The sequence below is a fragment of the Gnatocerus cornutus genome, unplaced genomic scaffold (assembly GCF_029298725.1).
Source record: "Gnatocerus cornutus isolate USDA-ARS CGAHR unplaced genomic scaffold, icGnaCorn1.1 Chromosome179, whole genome shotgun sequence".
In the NCBI taxonomy this organism is placed as follows: Eukaryota; Metazoa; Arthropoda; class Insecta; order Coleoptera; family Tenebrionidae; genus Gnatocerus; species Gnatocerus cornutus.
Genome location: NW_028275368.1, coordinates 21,597 through 34,096, shown reverse-complemented (window position 1 = coordinate 34,096; position 12,500 = coordinate 21,597). Strand labels below are relative to the sequence as shown.

Below are 12,500 nucleotides of genomic sequence, written 5' to 3'. Positions count from 1 at the left end.
GAAGTTCCAGACCTGACACATAGATGACGCCATTTTAGGGTCAGGTCAGGTCAAATTATGCTTAAAATTCAAGAAAAATACGTAAATTAACCCAGAATCTTGTAATTTTTGACATTTATGAAGTTCCAGACCTGTCATATAGATGGCACCATTTTTGAGTCAAAATAGGCGCCAAAATTCAAAAACAATATGTAAAATAAAGGAAAAAACAGTAATTTTTGACATTTATGAAGTTCCAGACCTGACACATAGATGGCGCCATTTTAGGGTCAGGTCAGGTCAAATTATGCTTAAAATTCAAGAAAAATACGTAAATTAACCCAGAATCTTGTAATTTTTGACATTTATGACGTTCCAGACCTGACACATAGATGGCGCCATTTTAGGGTCAGTTAGGTCAAATTATGCTTAAAATTCAAGAAAAATACGTAAATTAACCCAGAATCTTGTAATTTTTGACATTTATGAAGTTCCAGACCTGACACATAGATGGCGCCATTTTAGGGTCAGTTAGGTCAAATTATGCTTAAAATTCAAGAAAAATACGTAAATTAACACAGAATCTTGTAATTTTTGACATTTCTGAAGTTCCAGACCTGACACATAGATGACGCCATTTTAGGGTCAGGTCAGGTCAAATTATGCTTAAAATTCAAGAAAAATACGTAAATTAACACAGAATCTTGTAATTTTTGACATTTCTGAAGTTCCAGACCTGACACATAGATGACGCCATTTTAGGGTCAGGTCAGGTCAAATTATGCTTAAAATTCAAGAAAAATACGTAAATTAACCCAGAATCTTGTAATTTTTGACATTTCTGAAGTTCCAGACCTGTCATATAGATGGCGCCATTTTTGAGTCAAAATAGGCGCCAAAATTAAAAAACAATATGTAAAATAAAGGAAAAACAGTAATTTTTGACATTTATGAAGTTCCAGACCTGACACATAGATGGCGCCATTTTAGGGTCAGGTCAGGTCAAATTATGCTTAAAATTCAAGAAAAATACGTAAATGAACCCAGAATCTTGTAATTTTTGACATTTATGAAGTTCCAGACCTGACACATAGATGGCGCCATTTTAGGGTCAGTTAGGTCAAATTATGCTTAAAATTCAAGAAAAATACGTAAATTAACCCAGAATCTTGTAATTTTTGACATTTCTGAAGTTCCAGACCTGTCATATAGATGGCGCCATTTTTGAGTTAAAATAGGCGCCAAAATTCAAAAACAATATGTAAAATATAGGAAAAAACAGTAATTTTTGACATTTGTGAAGTTCCAGACCTGTCACATAGATGGCGCCATTTTTGAGTCAAAATAGGCGCCAAAATTCAAAAACAATATGTAAAATATAGGAAAAACAGTAATTTTTGACATTTATGAAGTTCCAGACCTGACACATAGATGGCGCCATTTTAGGGTCAGTTAGGTCAAATTATGCTTAAAATTCAAGAAAAATACGTAAATTAACCCAGAATCTTGTAATTTTTGACATTTGTGAAGTTCCAGACCTGTCATATAGATGGCGCCATTTTTGAGTCAAAATAGGCGCCAAAATTCAAAAACAATATGTAAAATAAAGGAAAAAACAGTAATTTTTGACATTTCTGAAGTTCCAGACCTGACACATAGATGGCGCCATTTTAGGGTCAGGTCAGGTCAAATTATGCTTAAAATTCAAGAAAAATACGTAAATTAACCCAGAATCTTCCCAGAATCTTGTAATTTTTGACATTTCTGAAGTTCCAGACCTGTCACATAGATGGCGCCATTTTTGAGTTAAAATAGGCGCCAAAATTCAAAAACAATATGTAAAATATAGGAAAAAACAGTAATTTTTGACATTTGTGAAGTTCCAGACCTGTCACATAGATGGCGCCATTTTTGAGTCAAAATAGGCGCCAAAATTCAAAAACAATATGTAAAATAAAGGAAAAACAGTAATTTTTGACATTTATGAAGTTCCAGACCTGACACATAGATGGCGCCATTTTAGGGTCAGTTAGGTCAAATTATGCTTAAAATTCAAGAAAAATACGTAAATTAACCCAGAATCTTGTAATTTTTGACATTTCTGAAGTTCCAGACCTGTCATATAGATGGCGCCATTTTTGAGTCAAAATAGGCGCCAAAATTCAAAAACAATATGTAAAATAAAGGAAAAAACAGTAATTTTTGACATTTATGAAGTTCCAGACCTGACACATAGATGGCGCCATTTTAGGGTCAGGTCAGGTCAAATTATGCTTAACATTCAAAAAAAATACGTAAATTAACCCAGAATCTTGTAATTTTTGACATTTCTGAAGTTCCAGACCTGTCATATAGATGGCGCCATTTTTGAGTCAAAATAGGCGCCAAAATTCAAAAACAATATGTAAAATAAAGGAAAAAACAGTAATTTTTGACATTTCTGAAGTTCCAGACCTGACACATAGATGGCGCCATTTTAGGGTCAGGTCAGGTCAAATTATGCTTAAAATTCAAGAAAAATACGTAAATTAACCCAGAATCTTCCCAGAATCTTGTAATTTTTGACATTTCTGAAGTTCCAGACCTGTCATTTAGATGGCGCCATTTTTGAGTCAAAATAGGCGCCGAAATTCAAAAACAATATGTAAAATAAAGGAAAAAACAGTAATTTTTGACATTTCTGAAGTTCCAGACCTGACACATAGATGACGCCATTTTAGGGTCAGGTCAGGTCAAATTATGCTTAAAATTCAAGAAAAATACGTAAATTAACCCAGAATCTTGTAATTTTTGACATTTCTGAAGTTCCAGACCTGTCATTTAGATGGCGCCATTTTTGAGTCAAAATAGGCGCCGAAATTCAAAAACAATATGTAAAATAAAGGAAAAAACAGTAATTTTTGACATTTCTGAAGTTCCAGACCTGACACATAGATGACGCCATTTTAGGGTCAGGTCAGGTCAAATTATGCTTAAAATTCAAGAAAAATACGTAAATGAACCCAGAATCTTGTAATTTTTGACATTTATGAAGTTCCAGACCTGACACATAGATGGCGCCACTTTTGGGTCAAAATGGGCGCCAAATTTCAAAAAAAATATGTAAATAAAGTAAAAACCAGTAATTTTTGACATTTGTGAAGTTCCAGACCTGTCATATAGATGGCGCCACTAAATTATGTTTTCGACTAACAGGTGGCGATACCAACATTAATAGTTACAGAAAGCTGTAATTTTTTTGACTTTCAAGTTTAGGTAACTGTTCTACAGATGGCGCCAGCATTGCTACAAATACAGGAACCTGTAGTTGTTTTTTGACATTTGACATCTTGACCTAATCTATAGGTCTAAAGATCAGCAATAGAATGGACTTCAAAGTTGATAATAAAGCTTTATTTTTATTATATATCGTAAATGGATTGTGTTTAAGCATAACGTTTGAATGGTTATGCAACCGCTTAAACTAATTGTTGCCGAACTTTCGTCTTTCCTTTGCATTCTTGAATAACGGAAATATAGATGGATTATTTTTGTGCATGAATTTTAAATTGTTATGCAACCATGAAAACACTAATTATTTTCTTTTTTCGGAGTTTTTTCAGATTATTGAAAGTCTGACACAAAACCTGTCCGTAACTGCGGCGTTCTCGCCAAACGCTACAGCTTGAAAAATCTAAAATTCGCATAGTCTAAATGTCCGAGAAAAATCGAAATTAAATGAAAACGAACAAAAGTTCGGACCGAACTAACATTAATCGAAAGTGGATGTCATAATTTTAAGTCCCTAACTAAACGGGATCTAAAACCCTTTCGAAACTGTGGCGTTCGAATTTTGATGAAAATTATTCCAAGTCCAAAGTCGGAACTGAAGCGTTCACATTGAACGCTACAGTTTCGAGAATCTATTCGGAACTGAAGCGTTCACATTGAACGCTACAGTTTCGAGAATCTATTCGGAACTGAAGCGTTCACATTGAACGCTACAGTTTCGAGAATCTATTCGGAACTGAGGCGTTCACTTTGAACGTTACAGTTTCGAGAATTTATTCGGAACTGAAGCGTTCACATTGAACGTTACAGTTTCGAAAGGACAAAATTAACAAAGACCAAAAGTCCGAGAAAAATTGAAATTAAATGAAAATGAACAAAAGTTCGGACCGAACTAACATTAATCGAAAGTGGATGTCATAATTTTAAGTCCCTAACTGAACGGGATCTAAAACCCTTTCGAAACTGTGGCGTTCGAATTTTGATGAAAATTATTCTAAGTCCAAAGTCGGAACTGAAGCGTTCACATTGAACGCTACAGTTTCGAAAATCTATTCGGAACTGAAGCGTTCACACTGGCGATTGCTTATGCAACCATGAAAGCACAAATATGAAACGCTACAGTTTCGAAAACTCATTCGGAACTGAAGCGTTCACACTGGCGATTGTTTATGCAACCATGAAAGCACAAAAATGAAACGCCACAGTTGCGAAAACTCATTCGGAACTGATGCGTTTACACCGAACGCTACAGTTTTGAAACCTCGTTCGGAACTGATGCGTTCAAAAATGTCGAAATTTTTACAAGTCCAGTTTCGGAACTGTAGCGACTGCATGGACTTAGCGCGAAAAGGACACATTCAGTGGGAACTGTAGCGGTAGGGACCCGTAAAAAAAGTAAAAAAAATAATAAAATATTTTATTTTTTGCTTTTTACCTTCCGTATACACAATTTTTTTTTTTTTTTTTTTTTTTTTTTTTTTTAAGTCCAAATTGGGAACTGTAGCGGTCAACAGAAAAAAAAACTTTTTCCATCAACCACATACAATTCCCATTTTTAATATAATATTATTATTTATATTAATATTATAATTATTCATAATATATTACTGAACATTTGCTTCTCCTCAGTTTCGTTCTTTGGTTTCCAATATCATTCACTCGATCATATTTAATTCAAGCTTGTTATCGGAGGAGAAACAAGTCTTTCACAATTTTCACCAGTTCTGCTTACCATGTGACGGATCTTTTGTTTTTCAACGGGCGGAACAATAATCGAGATTTTTACTGCTTGGTGTTTCGGGCTTTGTGTTTTATTTTATAGATCCGTCACATTATTCAAGTAAATTATTCAATTCAATTTGTCGTCTGCATTAGAGTCAAGATTATTAATTTCATCTCATTTGCAGACGACTTTGGATAAGAGCACTGGGTGGTCACGTTTTTTAACTAGCGGTGAATTAGCTAATTCGTTCGCAAAATGCACGTTACAGGCGGACTAATTCACATTTCGCTATTCATCGAGAAATTTTTATTCACAGCGGTATATTGTCTTTCTAGAGACTTACCACTTTTTATTTCATCGATGTATTTTTATTTTTAATTTAGCATAATATCATTAAACGGGGGTCGCGATGTACGAGAGGTAACAGATCGTACGGACGCGCACATTTGATTTCATGTCAATCCATTCATCGTGCGTACTTGTCCGTCATCGCTGCCACTTACCATCACTACTCCCTATATATGCCACCGCGGCAGCGATCAGCTCTGAATCGCTCGATGCGTGAAACGATCGAAATCCCATAGTGCGCCGGCCGCTCGCTATGGGCGAGGGGTAGAGTAAAACGGTCTGATCGCTCGGTGCAAAAGTCCGTTTGGGTACTTAGAGACGGAATTTTAAAATTCTGATTTCGCAGATCAATTTCAAGGATTATTAGGACTCGAATGCTGTCGACCATGTTTTGTAAAAAAAGTTTTTTACGTTTTTACGGCAATTTGACTGAACGCTACAGTTTCGAAAAAAAGTCGGAACTGTGGCGTTCGATCGAAATTTTTCCAAGTCCGAAGTCGAAACTGTAGCGGTCGACCAAAATTTTTCTAAGTCCGATTCGAAACTGAGGCGTTCGACCGAAATTTTTCCAAGTCCAATTCGAAACTGTAGCGTTCGAACAAAATTTTTCTAAGTCCGAAGTCGAAACTGTAGCGTTCGGCGCTCATTCGTCTAAGTCCGAACTCGGAAGTGTAGCGGTTGACAAATTTACATTGACCAAAAGTCCGAGAAAAATCGAAATTAAATCCAAACGAACAAATGTTTGGGTCGAACTAGCATCGATAGAAGGTAGATTTTATAATTTCAAGCTCCTAATTAAACGGGATCTAAAACCCTCTGGAAACTGAGGCGTTCGAAATTTTGATGAAAATTTTTCTAAGTCCGAAATAGGAACTGTGGCGGTCGAGCGAAATTTTTCTAAGTCCGTAGTCGAAACTGAGGTGTTCGAATTTTTGATAAAAATTTTTCTAAGTCTCATGTTGGAACTGTGGCGGTCGAGCGAAATTTTTCCAAGTCCGAAGTCGAAACTGTAGCGTTCGAACGAAATTTTTCTAAGTCCGAAGTCGAAACTGTAGCGTTCGGCGCTCATTCGTCTAAGTCCGAAGTCGGAAGTGTAGCGGTTGACAAATTTACATTGACCAAAAGTACGAGAAAAATCGAAATTAAATGCAAACGAACAAATGTTTGGGTCGAACTAACATCGATAGAAGGTAGATTTTATAATTTCAAGCTTCTAATTAAACGGGATCTAAAACCCTCTGGAAACTGAGGCGTTCGAAATTTTGATGAAAATTTTTCTAAGTCCGAAATAGGAACTGTGGCGGTCGAGCGAAATTTTTCTAAGTCCGTAGTCGAAACTGAGGTGTTCGAATTTTTGATAAAAATTTTTCTAAGTCTCATGTTGGAACTGTGGCGGTCGAGCGAAATTTTTCCAAGTCCGAAGTCGAAACTGTAGCGTTCGAACGAAATTTTTCTAAGTCCGAAGTCGAAACTGTAGCGGTCGACCAAAATTTTTCTAAGTCCGATTCGAAACTGAGGCGTTCGACCGAAATTTTTCTAAGTCCAATTCGAAACTGTGGCGGTCGAGCGAAATTTTTCTAAGTCCGAAGTCGAAACTGTAGCGTTCGGCGCTCATTCGTCTAAGTCCGAAGTCGGAAGTGTAGCGGTTGATAAATTTACATTGACCAAAAGTCCCAGAAAAATCGAAATTAAATGCAAACGAACAAAAGTTACGGTCGAACTAACACCAAACAAGGGTGGCTGTGATAATTTCAAACCCCTAACTAAACGGGATCTAAAACCCTCTGGAAACTGAGGCGTTCGAAATTTTGATGAAAATTATTCTAAGTCCGAAGTCGGAACTGAGGTGTTCGGTCGAAATGCCGTAAAAACGTAAAAAATATTTTTTTCAAAACACCGTTAACGGCATTCGAGTCCTAATGACCCTTGAAATTGATCTGCGAAATCAGAATTTTAAAATTCCGTCTCTAAGTACCCAAACGGACTTTTGCACCGAGCGATCAGACCGATTTACCCGACCCCTCGCCCATAGCGAGCGGCCGGCGCGCTATGGGATTTCGACCGTTTCGCGCATCGAGTGATTCAGAGCTGAACGCTGCCGCGCTGGCATATATAGGGATAGTAGTGGTGGTATGTAGCAGCGGACAAAAGCGTACGATCGAAATGTGATTTTATGTGCGTCCGATTATCTTGTTACCTCTCGTACACCGCGACTTACCCGTAGTTGGGACGATGGCCGGAATGTGTACCCTGTGGACCCACCATCGTTTGAGGGATGACAAATCTTGCCATTGACCATGCACAGCGAGATTGCGGATGCGGCGAGCGTTTCTATGTTAGCGGTCCAAATGCAATCAAAGATTTTATGTGTTCGTGTCAGAACGACCAAAAATTAACAAATGCGTCAACTCACTAAAGTCCGAGCGAGAATTTTGAAATAAATAAAATTTCATAAACTCGTAACGTGTGAATATTTCTAAAGAGAAATCTCACAATAAACCGTCGCTTTCAATCTAGCGAAGAGTATGGAGAATGTTTGAACTTTTGCTTGTCGACGACGATATTTTTTCTTTACGATAAAATTTCAAGTCGATGTGCCCAAAAATCTCTAAATTTTGAACTGGGAAATTATTTCTTCGTCCGATGAATCGCATTGATCTCTGTTTTTGACGAAAAAAAGACGGATAAAATGCAGCATTCAATCAAGGATATAAAATAAAAGAAAAATTTTCCGTAAAAACTATATTACAATGGAGGATTATGTTTCTACTTTTCGTCCGATGAGTCGCAACAAAAATAAGTAATCCATCCGTCGTTGTTCGTTTAGTCGATCTGAATGCACTGTAAAAATTTATTAAAGTAAAATGTTACGTTTGCATTTCATGAATTTTGACAAACGTGTACCGAAATGTGTACAAATTATTTATTTCGACGACGACGACAACTTAGAACGGATGAATAAAATTAATTGTTGCAAGATTCAAACAAGGATGAAAAAGTCATAGAAAATTATTCCGTAACCATGATATTGGATTATTTTTTCTTCACTCTCTCCTCCGATGAGTCGCAACAAATAAAAATCCATAAATCAATTCATCCGTCGTTGTTCGTTTAGTCGATCTGAATGCACTGTAAAAATTTATTAAAGTAAAAATGTTACGTTGCATTTCATGAATTTTGACAAACGTGTACCCCGAAGTGTGTACAAATTATTTATTTCGACGACGACGACAACTTAGAACGGATGAATAAGAATAAAATTGTTGCAGGAGATTCAATCAAGGATGATGTGAAAAAAATGTCGAAAAATTTTCCATCCAGAAAGATCGCGTGGCGTTACGTCTCTTCTTACGAGGTTTTCGTTTCGCAGACACGCACACTTTCTTCAAAACAATAATAGGAAAGTGTTCAGTTTTTTATAAGAGCAGCAGGTGTCTTTCCGAAATTCTACGATTATTGTAGCTTATATGACTAGAAGGAAAGAAAGACTAAAACTCTCTTATTTTAAAACAAGAACGCAGTTCCCTGGTTGATCCTGCCAGTAGTCATATGCTTGTCTCAAAGATTAAGCCATGCATGTCTCAGTACAAGCCAAATTAAGGTGAAACCGCGAAAGGCTCATTAAATCAGTTATGGTTCCTTAGATCGTACCCACATTTACTTGGATAACTGTGGTAATTCTAGAGCTAATACATGCAAACAGAGCTCCAACCGGAAACGGAAGGAGCGCTTTTATTAGATCAAAACCAATCGGTGGCGGTCTCCGTCATCGTACAACTTGGTGACTCTGAATAACTTTACGCTGATCGCACGGTCTCGCACCGGCGACGCATCTTTCAAATGTCTGCCTTATCAACTGTCGATGGTAGGTTCTGCGCCTACCATGGTTGTAACGGGTAACGGGGAATCAGGGTTCGATTCCGGAGAGGGAGCCTGAGAAACGGCTACCACATCCAAGGAAGGCAGCAGGCGCGCAAATTACCCACTCCCGGCACGGGGAGGTAGTGACGAAAAATAACGATACGGGACTCATCCGAGGCCCCGTAATCGGAATGAGTACACTCTAAACCCTTTAACGAGGATCAATTGGAGGGCAAGTCTGGTGCCAGCAGCCGCGGTAATTCCAGCTCCAATAGCGTATATTAAAGTTGTTGCGGTTAAAAAGCTCGTAGTCGAATCTGTGTCCCGCGCCGCCGGTTCATCGTTCGCGGTGTCAACTGGCGTGCCGCGGGACGTCCTGCCGGTGGGCTTAGCTCGAGAGGGCGGCCCAACTCAATCCCGCCGCGGTGCTCTTCATTGAGTGTCGAGGTGGGCCGGCACGTTTACTTTGAACAAATTAGAGTGCTTAAAGCAGGCTAAAACTTCGCCTGAATACTGTGTGCATGGAATAATGGAATAGGACCTCGGTTCTATTTTGTTGGTTTTCGGAACCCCGAGGTAATGATTAATAGGAACGGATGGGGGCATTCGTATTGCGACGTTAGAGGTGAAATTCTTGGATCGTCGCAAGACGGACAGAAGCGAAAGCATTTGCCAAAAACGCTTTCATTGATCAAGAACGAAAGTTAGAGGTTCGAAGGCGATCAGATACCGCCCTAGTTCTAACCATAAACGATGCCAGCTAGCGATCCGCCGACGTTCTTCCGATGACTCGGCGGGCAGCTTCCGGGAAACCAAAGCTTTTGGGTTCCGGGGGAAGTATGGTTGCAAAGCTGAAACTTAAAGGAATTGACGGAAGGGCACCACCAGGAGTGGAGCCTGCGGCTTAATTTGACTCAACACGGGAAACCTCACCAGGCCCGGACACCGGAAGGATTGACAGATTGAGAGCTCTTTCTTGATTCGGTGGGTGGTGGTGCATGGCCGTTCTTAGTTGGTGGAGCGATTTGTCTGGTTAATTCCGATAACGAACGAGACTCTAGCCTGCTAAATAGGCGTATTTCGACATCCCAAAGGCCCGTCGATCCTGGGTTCGCCCGGTGGTCGTGCGCGGTTTTTACTGTCGGCGTACAAACAATTCTTCTTAGAGGGACAGGCGGCTTCTAGCCGCACGAGATTGAGCAATAACAGGTCTGTGATGCCCTTAGATGTTCTGGGCCGCACGCGCGCTACACTGAAGGAATCAGCGTGTCCTCCCTGACCGAGCGGTCCGGGTAACCCGCTGAACCTCCTTCGTGCTAGGGATTGGGGCTTGCAATTGTTCCCCATGAACGAGGAATTCCCAGTAAGCGTGAGTCATAAGCTCGCGTTGATTACGTCCCTGCCCTTTGTACACACCGCCCGTCGCTACTACCGATTGAATGATTTAGTGAGGTCTTCGGACCGGTACGCGATGGCGTTTCGACGTCGTCGATGTCGCTGGGAAGATGACCAAACTTGATCATTTAGAGGAAGTAAAAGTCGTAACAAGGTTTCCGTAGGTGAACCTGCGGAAGGATCATTAACGTGTCCTCGTACACACGAATTTTGACATATGTATAATTTATTATTATGCATTTTTATTTGATCGTGTCGATGTACACTTTATGTTTTTACAACACCGTCGTCGATGACATGGAGTCGACGGCACGATCTTTTGTCGTGCCGTTGCTTGTTTCTTTTTGAAACACCGTGTGTACGACGTTTTGAACTACGAATCGTACATATTCGGAAAAACAATAGCGTTACGCTGGCCCGCAGCGCCGGTCCTTGCGATCGAGTTTTTCACCTTTTTTGAACGAGAAAAACCGAATTCGCTCGGGCATACGGCTGTTTCTTCGGGTACCTAGATTTTTTGATTTTTTTTGTACTATCTCTCGATCTTTTCCAATGATGGAAAAAAGGAGGGACGCTTTCGGTTTTTCGACCGGATCGCGGAAAGTTGTGAACTCCACCGCGAAAGTCGAAAGACGTTAGAAGTCCTCTTTTTTCGGACACACGGAGAGGATGTAGCAGAGTAGTCGAGAAAGAAGAAAATCGCAGGTGTCGAATTAGGTTACGACTCCGTGGGTTTTAAATGATTTACGCCCGGCTACGGGACCGGCGAGAAACGCTCCCGATTTTACGATTCGCGTGAATGATGTTCGTCGTTAGACGCTTCAAAGAGTTTTTTGAAAGCGCCGTTAAACGAGCGATCACACACACATCACACCTTGCTTTTTTAATGTTTTTGGTAGATGTGGTAAAGTGATTTCGTTAGAAACGGTAAAATTCTCTTTACGGAGCGTACGACTGCACCATTTCAAAATTATATACACCGTCAATCGTCATTAAGTCACGATATAGAACGGTAAACTTGAGGATTTTATGTTAGACGCTCAGTCTGGCACGTCTATAGATTTTTTCGTCAAAATTCACGATCTGTCTTCGGTTTGGCGACGAAAAAATATAGAAAGAAAATTGAAACACGAACACAAAGACCGCCCGCGAAAATCTCTTTTCGCTTACGGCGGATACTAATTCGCTTTTTCATAACGAGTACGATGATGTAATGATGTGTTGATTCCGATCGATCAAAAACCGTCTCTTCGTCACACTTTTTAAAGTGCTTGACACACGCACACTAAATGAAAGACACAATAAAGGAAAACTACCGAAAATGTAGTTTATGAGAGAAAGCAGCATTATTTATTAAAATTATTGCTGAGAAAAAGGAAATTGGCAAATTCCTAATTAAAATCGTATCGAACATGTCCCATCTTCACACATACATGCTCGTACTTTGCGTGTAAAAGCGGAGACCGCGTGAAAAAGAAAAGTGCTTCTTTTTCGGTGCGCGGATACAAATTTGTGTTTGGGTTAATATTTTTTTTAATTTTTTCGTACGCGTAAAACTGAGACCGACGATCGCGTTCCCTTTCAGACGAGAAAGTACGGACGAAAGACAATTAAGAGCGAGAATCATAAATATCCATACCACAACACCGAAATTTTAGACGTGGCACGTTTCGGAACCACGAAGATCATTTTCGTTTCGGATGTACGCACGTACGCAAAAATTTTTGCAAGACGTGTATAGACAGCTGGACGATCGGCATGATCGGGGTTCTTGTGGAACGAGCGTTTAAATTTTAAAAAGATTACCCTGAACGGTGGATCACTTGGCTCGTGGGTCGATGAAGAACGCAGCTAATTGCGCGTCAACTTGTGAACTGCAGGACACATGAACATCGACATTTCGAACGCACATTGCGGTCCTCGG

The 12,500-nt window shown here is 39.5% G+C and overlaps 1 non-coding gene and 1 pseudogene across 1 annotated transcript; both read left to right on the top strand.

Annotated features, from left to right (window-relative positions):
• The first annotated feature begins 8,842 nt into the window (after window positions 1–8,842).
• Window positions 8,843–10,763, top strand: LOC148166742 (small subunit ribosomal RNA). The gene has a single exon (XR_015770964.1). It is a non-coding gene; the product is annotated as a small subunit ribosomal RNA (ribosomal RNA).
• A 1,616-nt stretch (window positions 10,764–12,379) lies between these two features.
• On the top strand, window positions 12,380–12,500 carry LOC148166741 (5.8S ribosomal RNA; annotated as a pseudogene; the record flags this gene model as incomplete).